The sequence below is a fragment of the Amphiprion ocellaris genome, chromosome 2, assembly GCF_022539595.1.
Source record: "Amphiprion ocellaris isolate individual 3 ecotype Okinawa chromosome 2, ASM2253959v1, whole genome shotgun sequence".
Classification (NCBI taxonomy): domain Eukaryota; kingdom Metazoa; phylum Chordata; class Actinopteri; family Pomacentridae; genus Amphiprion; species Amphiprion ocellaris.
The window spans coordinates 26,919,373-26,934,475 of NC_072767.1; the positions used below are offsets into that span (position 1 = coordinate 26,919,373).

General features: G+C 38.3%; 1 long non-coding RNA gene across 2 annotated transcripts; it reads right to left on the reverse strand.

The window, feature by feature from the left end:
* Nucleotides 1–6,110: 6,110 nt before the first annotated feature.
* Nucleotides 6,111–14,893, reverse strand: LOC129349970 (uncharacterized). 2 transcript variants are annotated; one of them, XR_008603149.1, is made up of 4 exons: nucleotides 14,623–14,893; nucleotides 13,630–13,730; nucleotides 8,211–10,038; nucleotides 6,111–7,888 (listed from the first exon to the last, which is right to left on the reverse strand). It is a non-coding gene; the product is annotated as an uncharacterized LOC129349970 (long non-coding RNA). The 2 variants fall into 2 exon arrangements; XR_008603147.1 differs by lacking the exon at nucleotides 6,111–7,888 and adding an exon at nucleotides 7,924–8,147.
* Between the last annotated feature and the right edge of the window lie 210 nt (nucleotides 14,894–15,103).

Below are 15,103 nucleotides of genomic sequence, written 5' to 3' on the forward strand. Positions count from 1 at the left end.
TCATAGTTTAGCATGTCGTCCAAAATAGGGAAAAAAATGTCAGTTTAGTATGTCATCCAAAATGTCAAAAAAATAGTCATAGCATAGCATGTCGCTCTAAAAACGTCATAGAAAAGCCTTTGGTCCACAAAACATTGTTTTGTCCCGGCTGTCTTCAGTAGGTGAGGAGCAACACAAAAACAGTCAAACGCTGGTTTCCAGAGGGTTGGACGAGTATTTATTTGAAAGAGTAAGTTTACAACAACACAACATGTGAGGGGGTTAAAAGCAAATGGGTGTTAGTAAAATAAAAATAAACAGAACTAAAAGTGAACTTCACGTTGACATTGATGGGCATTCCAACCAGGAACCAAGTAAAAGATAATCAATACGAAAAAAAACTCTTCCTGTTCACCTCTTAAAACCCCAAAACACACCGCAGTAGCACCCTAAACTAAAACTACCAATGGGTTCCCTGTTTTCCTTTCTGAACAAGTCAAAGGTCCCTCTCTATCTCCCCACACATCCACCAACCACTGGAACACATCTCCAAAGTTCTGCTGTGCCAGCTCAGCTTCCCCTCAGAAGAAGTGCTGCCACCTGCCAGATGAAGGAGCCTTTTGAGAGGCAGCTGGCATCGTGATTGGACTGTACTTTGGTCTGTTCCAATCCAGCTTCAGCTCCAGAGAAGGCAGGCGGGACGAGTCAACGGAGGCCGGGTGGACGAAGGCATGCAGCTGAGTACAATCCAGAAAACAACAGAGGAGAAGTGCAGCAGCTCAGGGCCAGAACAAACAGAGTAGCATCGTATGTCTCTTAGAAAACATCATAGTATAGCCTTTGGGATGAAAAAACGCCATCATATACATCGTATATTGTACAAATAACAAGTCAAAGGAAAGACACATACATTGTAGAATTGTAGTAATTGTGGGCTGACTGATTTACTGATTATCAGTATTTTATTTTTTACTGATTTACGGTAATAAATACATTTAAAAATGGTGCTACTTTGGCTCTGAACCTTTATCTACCTGTGGTCGCTCTGTCTTCTGGGGTGATTTGATTGGTTATACGTAACGAATAAAACTCCTTTAACTTAACATCTGTAAACAAAACCAAAACGTATCAACAAAGTTTTTAGTTAGAGTTTGTGTTCTTCTAAGTTTAACTCAAGATTTTAAATACTTTCATTTACTGCAAATGAATATCGACTCCAAATGTCTCACTAATAATCATTATCAGCCTTAAAAACCCACAAAACACCCCTCTATACTCGACCACACTTAGTACAGTCCGGTTCCCCCTTCTATAAATCTGCTTGGAATCGTCCACTTCCTGTTTGTCAAAGTGGCCTTCTACCTGGACAGGTTTTGTTGGAGCTCATGCAACAAACATTTTTGGGTAACTGCACTTTAATATGGATGGATGACACTGAATTAGAGTCTGTTTTAATGAGACTGAGTTAAGATGTGCAGCTCTGTCATTAAGTAGTAAATTATTTCTCAGAATTCACAGAGGAAAGTGAAATGTTTGCTAGGTTAGCGTCCCACATGTTCTTTGGCTCAGCTAAAGCTAACTCTCTCCAACTTCTGGATCTCTTGAGTTGCTTGTTGTTAAAATATCTTGCTGTAGGTGCTGAAGCTCAGAAAGTCTGAGATGTTTGTTCAAAATAAACTTAGGAGTTAATGACAGAGCAGCACATCCAGACTCAGTCTCATTTATGTAGAGATTAAACTTCAGTGTAATTCATTGATGTTAAAGTGCAGTTCTTCAAATGTTTGTTGCACATGCTCCCGACCAAACCAGTTCAGGTGGAAGACGATGTGAAGAGAAAGCTCCAGAGGATGAATATCACACATTTACGTTGGAAATAAATGTCCTTTAATTAGACATTGTCATGCAAAACTTGGATTTCCCTTTAATGATGTTCAAATCTTTGAGTGTTTTGTTGATGTTTGTTTCTAAATGTTTTTTGACACTCGGCCCCAAAGATTAAAAACTTTTACGGCTCACAAGCTGTAACAATTCACACATTATCAACTATCTTTCTGACTGAACTAAGATAAAAAGTGAAAAACTGCCTGATTCCTGCATCATGAATGTCAATCTTTTTGGTTTTTATGCCAGTAAACTCAATTTATTTGGGTTTGACATTTTATAAACCAAAACAAGAAGTGAATTACTGGAGAAAACAATCAACACATTAATGGACAAAGAAATGTATTTTCCAACATGACAAGACACATACAATTTTAATTCAATTTTATTTATATAACACCAATTACAGGTCAAATTGTCTCAAGACGCTTTATTTTTAGATTTTTTTGTCATTTAAAACATGACAAAGTAAGAAATTTAAACCTCTTGACTAATCCAATTTATTATTTGGTTTTTCAGAGACTAATCGACAATCAAAATAACTTTCTCCACTAAAACTAATAAACATGAGGTCAAATAGAAGGAACAGTTTTAAATACTGCAGTCCCACGACGACAAGAATAAAGTTTGTCAACAAAAACTAAATCTGCTGGTGGATTCCTTTAAAATCCTAATAAAGGATAATAAAGTGTGATACTAAAGGTTTGTGGTGCTAAAAATCTCCAAGTAAAGATATCAAGTTGAACATGTGGATGGAGGTTGATAAAAGTTGATCTCCCTTCATTTCTCTGGAGTCGACTCCATGGATTTCATGGATGGTGGTTAAAGACCTGGCTCTTCTAGTGGTCTTCCTTCTAGTCGCTGTAAAAAGTCAGTCCATCCTGACCGACTTCAACACCTCTTCATGACGACTTGTTCTGCCTCCGACCTGGTGGAAACTCAAGAAACTTGGGAAAACCTGTCGAGACTCGAAGAACTCGTGGAGACTCGAAGAACTCGTCGGGCGGGGGAAGGTGTGGTGGGCGGTGGGGGAGTAGAGGGGGGAGGCCGCCACCCACCTCCCCCGCCTACTCTCCGCCCTGACTCCACCCAGACTCCGCCTTGGCTCCACCCATGTGGTGACTTCAGCAACTACGATGACAAAGGGACGACGAAATTATGTTTTTTTATCTGATCTGTAGCTCAGTGAGTTAAGGATTTGCCTATGGAGCTGCAGGTCGCTGGTTCAAAACCAGACACTTCTTAAGTTTTCTCAAAATCCTGACAAAGACAAAGAAAGAAAAGGCCGGTGGCGGGTCTCGAACCTGTGACCTACCGCTTGGTAGTCCTCTTCTTATCCCCCTGAGCTACTCGCTCAGATACAAATTCTTCTTTTTTTTGCGCATTTATCATCTATTTTTTGTCGTTTTCGAGTTTTTTTTGACTCGAGTCTCGTCTCGACCGTTTTTCTCAGGGGGTTGGACTGGTTGGAGGGTGGAACCCTCAATTCCAAGACTTTCCAAAGCCTCCAGACCTCCCGAGTCCTCAGGACCTGAGCTTTCACACAGTCTGAGGGCTGAAATTTTCGAAGTCCCACAGTAGTTCTCTGTTAGATTGAACTTTCAGACAGTCCAAGGACTGATATCTTCTAAGTTCCTGAGTAGTTCTCTGTTAGTTTGAGCTTTTCGACAGTCTGAGGGCTGAAATCCTAAAAGTTTCTGAGTAGTTCTCTGTTAGTTTGAACCTCCTGGTTAACAGAAGCCTTAAAACTTGTGACCATGAGTCTTGATTTCACATTTAGATCATCCATCTGAGTTCTTCTCAGACCTTCCCCTGAGGGTTTTTTACAAATCCTCAACAAACTTTGATTCTCTTCACTGAACAGTAAAGTTTGTGGAGATCAGAAGGTAACATTAGTTTGATCGATGCCTTCAACTACTAGTAGACTTTATCTGGAAAGGAGTTTTCTGAAATGAGTTCTTAGTAAATCTGTCCACAATCAAACCAAGAACATAGAAAGAGGAAATGTTTGAAGAAACATCTTCATGTTTTCATTTCAGACTAGAAAACACTTTAAGACTTTTATGTTTTTGCTCTTTTTGATTGTTTTATTGTCTCTTCTGTTTAATTTGATCTTCTAAAGTCTAACTGGTGTCTTTTCAAATGTTTTGTCTTTAGTTTGATTCTTTTTAAATGTTTAGTTTAGCTCTTTTCTCACCTTTTATTCTTTTCTAATGTCTGATTTGATTTTGAAATGTTGTGTCTTTTTAATGTTTAATTGTTGTTTTTTTCAAATGTTTTATCGGCTTGTTTGAAAAATTTCCTTTTCTTTCCAAGTGTTTAATTTTCTGATTAAATCTTCAAGGTTTTTCTTTTTAAATGCTTCATTGTATTTTCTGTTTAATTCCTATTTAAACTTTTATTGTCTTTAAGATTTAATTTTCTCATTAAAAATTAAATTTTTTAATTAAATGGTTTGTCTTTTTAAAGGTTTAATAATCTAATTAAATGTTTAGTGTTTTTTTAAATCTTTAATATTCTTCTTGTTTAATTGTATTTTTAAAATGTTTAATTATTTAAAATATTTCATCTTTAATGTTTAATATTTTTGTTTAAAAAATTTGTTTAATTTCATAATTACATGTTTTGTATGTTCTGTTTAATTATGTAATTAAATATTTTCTCTAATATAATTTAATTGTATTTAATGTGTAATTTTCTTTTTGAAAGTTTTGTTGTATTAAATGCGTTTTTTCCTTTGATTTAATTGCTTTTTTGTAATGTACTTTATTTCTTTAATTTTTTCTTCGGTCAAGATTTTAACCCCAACCTTAAAAATGAAACCCTTAAATCACAATGAAAATACTTCTGTTGTCACAATCATGAGTTAGTCAATTATTCAGTTTATCAATTCAGCTTTATTTGTTTAGCACCTTTCACACAGATGACAAAACTAAACAAGCAAAGAGACAAAACTATGCTAAATCTATTATTAAAACTCAAAAACATATTCAAAAAAAATAATTTTACATTGCAATAAAATATGTTGTGTCCAGGGGATGGAGGGAGTTTATTGAAGTCTTCTTGGGCTCACATGGGAAATCATTTAAAATATGAACTTGCTATTCAGTCTAAAGAAACTGGAAACTGCAGAATGACAGAAGAACCAACAATATCTCCTGTTTTCTCCTTTAATGAGTCGACTCTTCTTGTGCTTTCAGACCAAAGAACTACAGACTCTTCACAACCTGCTCAAACTCTTGGTACAGGACCTCACCACACGGGTCAAGAAGGTTTCTGTCTCATTTCTACTCTGAAGCTCACCTTCTCCTGCTCAAACTGCTGACAAATGTTTCTGCTGCTCTAAAGCCTGGTCTCCAGAACTTCCTAAAAACTCTCAAAGTCTCTTCTGCTGCAGGTTGCTTTGTAGAACTGTTGCAGAAAACCTCACTAAACCACATGGAGGGGCCTCAAGATAGTCGTCCAGATGAAACCGTACAAAAACCAAACTAACACAACCCAAACGCTAAAGTCTCTTGCAGCCTACCAGAGAACCTCTTTAAACAAAGGATCAGGACAGGAACTCTTACCTTCTGGACAACCAACGTTGATTCACAAACAAGAATACAGAATGTGTCTGAGCAAAAACCTCTGAAGACTCACTACAGCCAAGATAAAGACACAACTCAGGTGCACCAAACCCACTAATCACTGCACACATTAGCACCATGTGCTAACTGTGGCTAAAGAACCACATTTACCAAGACAACTATCTGGTACAAAGCCCTAAAACACACCAAGAAACACATTAAAGCCGAATTTACTGCTGGAAGCTGCAAGCCAACGCCTAAAGAACAAACTAAAGCAACGAAGCCAAACCCCGGTTCACTGGTGAACGAAGCAGAGGAAATGTTTGGCTGCAGCTAAACAAAGCAGGAAGACACTGAGCTGCTCAGGTGTTCCTGATAACACCAAGCAGCCACCTGGACAGCCAATAGGAACACAGCTTACTGGAAGTCCAGAGGACTGGCTTAGTGAAGGAAATTTAGTTTAAAGTTGAAGCAGAAAGTTAACAAAGAAAGTTGAAAACCACCTTCTGATCCCTGAAATCTCTGAGTTTTCACACAAACAATGCCTGAACATGTCAACCTTTTTTTCATAGTAGAACCATCATTGTAAAAACGTCATAGTATGGTGTGTTGCTCAAAAAACATTAGGACCCGGCTGTCTAGGGTCGCAGGGGAGCAACACAAAAACAGGACAAACGCTGGTTTCCAGGGGGTTAGGAGGATATTTATTTGAAAGAGGAAGTTTACAACAACACAACATGTGAGCAGAAAAATCACAAAGTCTGTCTTTAGTTCAGCTGAAAATATTAGTTTTTGTCTTTTTTTATTGAGCAAACTTTTCAGGAAGTAGATGAAGAATAATTAAAGCTCTCATGTAGAAGTCCAACTTATTTTGGATCTTTGTGGAGAGTTTAATCTTAGAGTTTGTAAAGCTGTTGAGTTTTTAGAGTCACATGGATTGTTTTGATATTTAATAACCGAGTCCTGAAATAAAATTACAGTTGTGGATTTCTGTCATTTAGTCTGGACTAAACAAATAACAGCAGCATAAATCTCAAACGTCATTATGAGGAGTCTGGATTGAGGTTTCTTACTTGATAATTATCAAAACATGAAATTTAGGTTGGTTTATAGGAATATTCCACCTTAAATCTTTGAATGTTGACCTAAAAGGTTGGTTTCAGGAAGTATTCCACCTACAAGGTCCTCACACATCCACCTTAAAGGAACATTCCACCAAAAATCCTTAGACATGCACCTAAAATGTTGGTTTAACCGAGTATTCCATCCAAAATCCTCAAAGAGACCTGAGGGGCTGGTTGAAAGGAATATTCCACCTAAAACCTTAAATATAGACCCGAAAGGGTGTTTTAGAAAAAATCCTTCAATGTAGACCAAAAAAGTTAGTATGGAGGAATATTCCACCTGAAATATAGACCTGAGAAGTTGGTTTGGAAGAATATACCATCCTAAACATCCTTACATGTAGACTAAAAGACGGTTTGGAAGAAAATTCCACCTAAAATCCTCCAATGTAGACCTAAAAGGTGAGTTTAATGGTATATTCCACCTAAAATTCACTTCTGTAGACCTTGGAGGTTGGCCTGATGGTATATTCCACCCAACATCCTTGAACATTGACTTAAAAAGTTTGTTTAATGGAATATTCCACCTAAAGTCCTTCGATGTAGACCAAAAAAATCTTGGTGTAAAGGAGTATTCCACCTTAAATGTAGACCTAAAGGATGGTTTGGAGTAATATTCTACTCTAAAATCTTCCACTGTAGACCTAAAAGGTTTATCTTATGGTATATTCTACCCATCCTGGAACATTTACCTAAAAGGTTGGTTTAATGGTATACTCCCAGAAGAACCCTTGAACATCGAGTTTATTGGTATATTCCACCCAAAATACTTGTACATATACCAAGAAGTCAGCGTAATGTAGACCTAAAAGGATTGTTTAAAGGAATATTTAAACAATTATTTTCATTATTTAATAATCTGTTATCAGTCAGAACCCTGGCAAACTTATTTTCATCAGTTTTTTAGTGGAAGTCACAAATAAAGGAGCTCTTGGTTTTTCCCAGCGTTAGTGAGTCAAAAGCTGCTGTTTCAACACAGACACGTTCACTTGCATCCACAAACCTCTCAGCACTCAAACACCCACAGACAGGAGGCCGGCTGGGCCGAGGCTCGGCGGCGTCCTCAGACCCACGAGTCGGGGAGTCGGTGAACTTGTTGGTCCAGTTTGAAGGCCTCTGTGTGGTCCAGTAGAAGTCCACGTAGTCGGTGTTGGCTTTGAACTGCAGTGACTGGCCGCCATCAGGTGGACCGGCTCGTCCTCGTAGGACTCCTGTAGCCTTGAGGGGACCACAGGAACATTCAGTAGCTGTTGGAGTTCTTCCTGTCAGGCTCGTGGTAGAACGGCTCTGAAGAATCTTGTACTTGTTTTATCTGGAACAATCTAACAGCCTAAACTGTTAACAGCGGTGTAAAGAAGCAAACACACAGGCATAGATTAGGACTCAAACTAGATTTATTTCAGAAAACAAATCAGCTTAGAGGCATTTGTTCACACATGTGGCTGAATAGGAGGCTGTCCAATCAGATATGAGGTCTTCACTCTGTAGGTTGTTTGCTTGGTGAGACTCTTGGACCTCCATCAGCTGACATGGATGTTTAATGGTCTTCTTCTCTAGTGCCAGATGATTCATCCAAGAATTCAGCAGCTGCAGACTGAAATGAAGCTCATGCTGCAGTTACTGAATTCCTGTTCCAGATCAAATGTTCAGAGCTCACCTTGAATGCAGCCGTCTGCTGTCTGATAGTTTTTCTCATTGTAGTCTTCAATAAAGTCTTTTTCCTCATGTCAGGATGTGGTGAGACTCTTTCTGAGTCTCTGCAGACGTCCCTCATTGTGCATCTCCAGAGAAGAAACAGAAAAACTGGTCACTGCTTCAGCATCACAAACACTCTCCAGCATTGAGAGTGTTTTAGGAATTACTTCATTGTGTTGTGAACTTTGAAGGAGCAGAAACTTTACAGCTGCCAAAGATATGAGCTCCAATTCTGGATGTTTTAGGAAATGAAGTTCATCAAATGAACACTTGATTTTTGCTGATAACTCTCATTAAATTACTGAAGAAATCTAACAAAAACCTGTAAACTCTCAGGCAGCTTTTGTTAAAGTTTGTCTATAATTCTATCATCATGTTCTGGAACCAGGACTCTGCAGAAGTTCCTTCAAACAGATACTTGTGTGTTTCTATTTAAGGCCTCAGGTTTGAACGTACAGCAGAGGATTAGAAAGGAGTGATTTTAATATTTAAATCAGTCCAGTAAATGTTTGGCGTGAAAATTATTAAAATTTTGATTTAGATAGATTTGTGTCAAATAATATTGTAGAGTCTCACTTAAATATATCCAAATGAGTTCAGTGTATTTACATTTTATAGAATATTTGATTTCTTCATCTCAATACTGTAGGGTCTGACTCTAAATATTATAATAATGATGTCAATTTAAATAATATTGTAGTGCAGAGTCATAAATTTTAATCAGCTAAAGTTACATAATAAATATCACTGTACAACCTTAACCTGAACATTCATATTATTGAGGTAAATTTACATAAATCATGATATTCTAGAGTCTTAACTGGAATATTTCTAACAATCTTTTTGTATTGTGCTGATAAACAACAATAACCCAACTTTCAGATAATATTTGTTGTCTGTGATTGTGAGACTAAATTCCTCCACATTCTGGAACTGGACTGCATTTCCCAAAATGGAAACATGGACAGAATTTAATACTCATGTATCCATGGCAACGGTAACGTTTCTCCTTCTTACCAAAGTTCACAACACAAGTAGAGATTTTAATGTAAAACTTCAGGGATGACTGCTAACCATAAGTATTCTGATCAATACTTCATGATCAATATCAGGACAGATGTTACAATTCCAGCTGTTGCATTAGACTGCAGTTATTCACAGAGGAATTAAAACATCACATTCCTCATGAAAACTAGATGGGACTTTTATTAAATAAAGTGTTGGTGAATAAACAGTGTAAAAAGTGCAAAGCAGCTCCATTAAATCAGGAGATGTGAGACTTCCACAGCATGGATCACCATCTGCTGTGTTGATTCATAGCTGAATGTCAGAATGAACTGAGCTAGAAAAGCTGCTTTGAGCTGCAACATTACGGTCTGACAATCCAACACCATCACAGTTTTCATCTGGTTGTTTTGCTTCAACATGCTGTGAAGTTCAGTTTTTACCTGAATCAATACAGAGATTCTATTTCCAACCAAGACTGGAATAAAAATTAGAATGTTATGAGATTATTATTGCAACTAAATCCTTTCAGATGGAAGGATTTACTTCTAAGTTCTAATTCAAGTTTCAGTTGGAGCACATTGCATTCACAAAGAAAAACAGCGAAACCTTCATAGCAACATTTAATAAACCTAAAGCTTCCCTGTTGGCACATTGGTGAAGTTTGTTACTGAGCATCTGAACCTTAAATCCAGTGAGACGACCATCTTCAGTCGAGGCCAGTCAGAGAACTTCAAGACCTTCCATCAGCTGGACCAGATGTGGCATCATCTCCCTCTGAACATCTGGATGACAGGAGAAAAGACAGAGATCAAACACAGATCACAGAAATACAATTTATTCACTTTCATCATTTTATAAAAGTAGCATGAACTTTATTAAAACTTGACACCATCAGTAATGAAAGTAAATGTTTTTATCTCGTGTTGAAGCTAAATTTAAAGTCAATTTTAATGACAATTCATCCTGAGAGGAGTGAGAATGGAGCTTTTCTTTCCTTTTTAGAATATTCCCTCAAAATATTCTGTTTATTATTGGCTTTAGAAGCATTTTTCTTTACTTATTTATTTTTAGATACCTCAGACTGATACACTTTGCTGGTTTGCAGATAATTTCATGTACAATGACAATAAAGATCTTCTATTATAACATATTTTGCTGAAACAAGAACTGCAAACCTTCTCAACCATCTCTCAGGCTGCAAAATTCCAACTGCGACCAAGAATTATCTGATGTAGTTATTATTATAATCTTTACTGAACCAGACCTGGAATTAATAAAAATCTGTATATGGATATGATTTTCTCTGATGGGACCACTATGGAAGCCGTAGTAACAATTAACTATCCTTTGAAGGGAAAGATTAGGTCTTCTTCAGGTGGATAAAAAAAATGCTCTCCCTTAAAAAAAAAAACCCTGCATACAATAAAGTAAATGTCTTCTGCACTGCACACATACTACACTTCTGTATAACTCTGGATGTCAGAGTAAAGGCAGACAGATCCACCAATCAGCCACAACATTCTGACCACTGACAGCTGAAGAGAACATCCATCATCTTGTTCTAATGTAACGTTCTGCTGGGAAACCTTGACGTTCATGTGGATGTTTGACATGTACCACCACCTAAACACTGCAGGACAAACAACCTCCTAGTCTCCATGGCAGCAGCAGTCCTTGATGCCAGCTGCCTCCCTCAGCAGGACAAATTAAAACTGCTCAGGAGTGGTCCGAGGAACACGACAGAGCTAAGCTGTTCACCTGGGTTCCACACTCCCCACATCCAGATCTGACTGAGCATCTGTGGGATGGTCCAGGATCAGCCTGGTCTAGGTAGGACCCACCCTGCAACCCACAGGACCCACAGAATCCACAGGACATCCCCAGAGGTTCTGATGAACCACTGGGTCAGAGGAGTTTTAGCAGCATAAAGGGACCAACACAGTATTAGTCAGGTGGTCAGAATGTTATACTGTTATATTGTCATGCTGATTATATGATCAGTAAATGTTACCATCAATTATAACATCCACATTGATCAGGGGAAAAAAAAAACTATCAGTTCATTCAGAAACTGTGGGGTTAAACCTAAAAACACAGACCTCAACAGCAGTTTGTTTCAAAGCAGAACACCAGCTGGTTTTCACTAAAGAAGCTTTCAAAGCAACAATTAAATGACAGTTTTTTTCTCATTAAGTTCACAGAGTCAGAGTCAGCCAGAATAATGTAGACACAAATCAGGAAAAGAAAAACTTTAATAAATATTTCATTTGTATAAGTACTTCTACACATAGATACCTCTTTCTAAGTTTTATCAAATCACGATAACTCTGTGTCCTGTTGTACGATGTTTTCCCAACAGATGGCGCTACCCTCATGAATGGAGCATCAACAAGTGACGTCTACAACACAACAGAAATGTCTGGAAGCCAGTGGCCACCACTTTGAGCACCTCTAGTAATTGTAGAGGCTAGGGGTGGTGAAAAAAAAATCGATAATCGATTAATAGCGATTATTAAATGGCCGATTATGAATCGATTTTAAATTTCCAAAAAATCGATTATTACATTTTTCAAATTGTAATACAAAGGCGAGTCCTCCTGTTACTGGCTGTCATATATGATTTAACCACAAGGTGGAGCGCTATTAACTGTCTGTCATAACAAGACACGTGTAACTGAGCCAGCGAGCAAGTGTGTCGGCGCTAACTGGGTGCTAACTGAGGTGAGCGAGGTACGGCTGAGACGCCTGAAAAATGAAAACAGAAAACACAACATCCGACAGCCACCTAATCCACCCAGCTGCATCTGGGTTTAAAGCAAGCGTGTGGGTACATTTTGGTTTTCATGGCAAGTCCTCACAAGATATCGACAGAGCCTATGTTGTCTGCAAGCTTTGCCACACTAAGCTAAAGTACTGTGGCAATACTAGCAACATGAGAGCTTACATGTCGCGCTTCCATCCAGGGGAGGCAGCCAGGGCTGAGAACGAGCGTCCGAAGCCCGTCATCCCACCAAACCAGGTGGCTAAGCTCGCACCCTGCTCGGAGCGAGCTAAGAAAATCACAGTGTATATCCTACTTCATCGCGAAGGATATGAGACCATACAGCGTGGTGGAAAACACGGGCTTCCGCTATTTAGTCCACAATCTGGAGCCAAGATATGTTATTCCATCCCCGAGCTTTTTCATGCATAAATCGATCCCAAATCTTTACAAGGAGACAAAGTTTTCCGTGCAAGAGTCCATCAAGTCTGCTCACAGGGTGGCAATAACTTGTGATGCCTGGACATCCAGAGCTACGATCTCATACATGACCATCACGGCTCACCATGTCAGCAGTGAATGGAAGCTCATTTCCTACGTGCTTCAGACCACAGCTATGGATGACAGCCACACAGGGGAGAATATGTGCGAGTTTCTTAGAACAGTAGCAGACGAGTGGGGAATAGAGAAGCACGACCTGGTTCTCGTCACCGACAATGCCGCTAACATGAGCCTGTCTGCTCAGCTTGGCAACTTTGTTCATGTCCGGTGTTATGCTCACACCCTCAACCTCGCCTGCCAACGAGCACTGAAGCTGCCCACTGTAGCCCGACTCCTGGGTAGTCAGGCGGATCACTGCCTTATTTTTACTATATAAGTTACCATGCAAAAATCTGGTTGTTCTAGACCACTGATTCAGTACTTGATTACTCACAACACAGTGTGTTGTGTTCTCTTTTTTCTATTACAGTGTATAAGCTACAGAACGTTTATTGTATTTCCTATTTCATTTTGCCATTTAAGTTGCCATGAAGGTCCAAGGTATCACACGCTGATCTGTGACCACAGAAAGTTCCAAAGCATCTGCATCTTTGTTATATGGAGAGTAAAATGAATAAATAAATAGAATTTGGACATTTATTCACAAGTGTGGATATTTTTTAACAGTAAAAGATTACATTTAAAACAAAGTAAAGCAAAAATTAATTTGGATATTACAATTACACTACAATACTGAAGGTGCTGTGAGGTGTTACTCAAAAGAGAAGTTAAATGATTCAGCAACTGACTGACGTTAAATTGAAGATCAATAATCGGCAATAATCAAAAATCGAATCGATAATCGGCAATAATCGAAAATCGGTTGGTAATCGAATCGGGACTTCAATAATCATAATCGAATCGAACCAGGAAATTGGGCCAATTCACCACCCCTAGTAGAGGCCAACGATAACTTTTATTAATCTTGTGATGTCTGAATAAATTTGGTATTGAAATATTTATTCAAGTTTTTCTTTTCCTTTTGTGTGTAAACATTACTTTGGCTGACTCTGTATAATGAGTTTCTGACAGGTCACCAGGCAACATCTTTTTATAATAATGACAAACATACCTGCATTCTACAGGAGTGATTTTCCTCATGTGCAGGTAAAGATGTGTGAGGAGCTTAGAGATGACAGGAGCAGGAGTCATCCTCACTAATTCAGCTTCCACCTAGAAACAGAAAGACCACAAACAAACACACTGATTTACTCTCAAATGTTCAACCTCACAGCCTCAAAATATCTGTTTAGGAAGTGTTGTGTTCCTAAATTCTGCTGAAAGCATTGACAGACATTCTCTTACAAGGTTGTGTAAAAAGCAGCCTGTCCTCTGAGCTACTGAGAAATTTTCCTGAACAAAGTTTCTACGTGTAAATCAGCTCAACTAAAACTCAAAGATAACAGGTATCGCAAATTATAAACAACCTTCTTTGTTAACTCAGACTTTCTGCTTCAACCTCACATAAAAAGGGGAGTTTAACTCGTCAGGTGACTGAAAATGAACGGCTTGTGCAGTTCTAGATCCAAAAGTAGGATGTTTTAACTCATGTTTTACTACAAATACATGCAGTAATAAATAAATACAATGGCTGGTTGTTAGTTTATTCACTATTAATGTCATTTTATACACTGGATTGAACTTGAGCAGTGGAAGAGAGAAGGAATTTAATGAAATTATGGAGATTCAGAGAGGTAATGTTGCGCAATGTTAAGTTAAGCGCTGTTTAATTCAAACCAGCTGAATGTTAAACCTAAGTGCAGTTCAACGGGTTTCAGTTAACCTTAAAGTAAAATAACTTTATTAAAAGCTAAAATACACAGCACAGAAATACAGGTTGAGAAGGTCTTTCTAATAATGACAGACAGCTGCTGCAGCAACTAACACAGGTGTTCAGCGGTAAGTTAGCCACCTGTGTTAATTAGCCCGCTAGCTAACTTAGCCGCTTAGCTAGCTAACGCGTCCGGACCAACTGCTAAAACACGACAAAACACAACTCTTCACAAGTCGCTGACTTAACGTACAACAAAATAACGCTACAGGTTAGAAGTATTTATCTTCTTACCGTGTTTTACTCCCAAAACAAGGTCAACAGCAGCCAGAGATGCTACCAGACGTGCCGACCATAGATATACGCTAGCGTGCTGTCTTCTATATTATCTATGGTCTGACCAATCGCTGCTCTCTGGCTCCGCCCTCTGAGACTCTTGTTGTCGTTTGGCTCCACACTTGCTGATGACCACGTCCGGTCTCAGAAAATGAAAAAAACTGGCCTTTTTCGTTTCTGTCTCTTACTGATTTTACTTTCTTGTTATTCTAAATATAAAATGAAAATGAAAGCATTTTTAAAATTTCGTATATCCCTTTTTGATCATGAAAAGGAAAAACGCCTTGTATTTCAATTTTAATTTTTGTATTTTAAAACAAAACTCAAATAACCACTCGTTTTTTGTTTTTCAATACCCGTTTCAGAACGGAAAATCCAATTATCAGATCCGTACACGGACCATAGATAGATAGATAGATATTTTATTCATCCGCTTGGG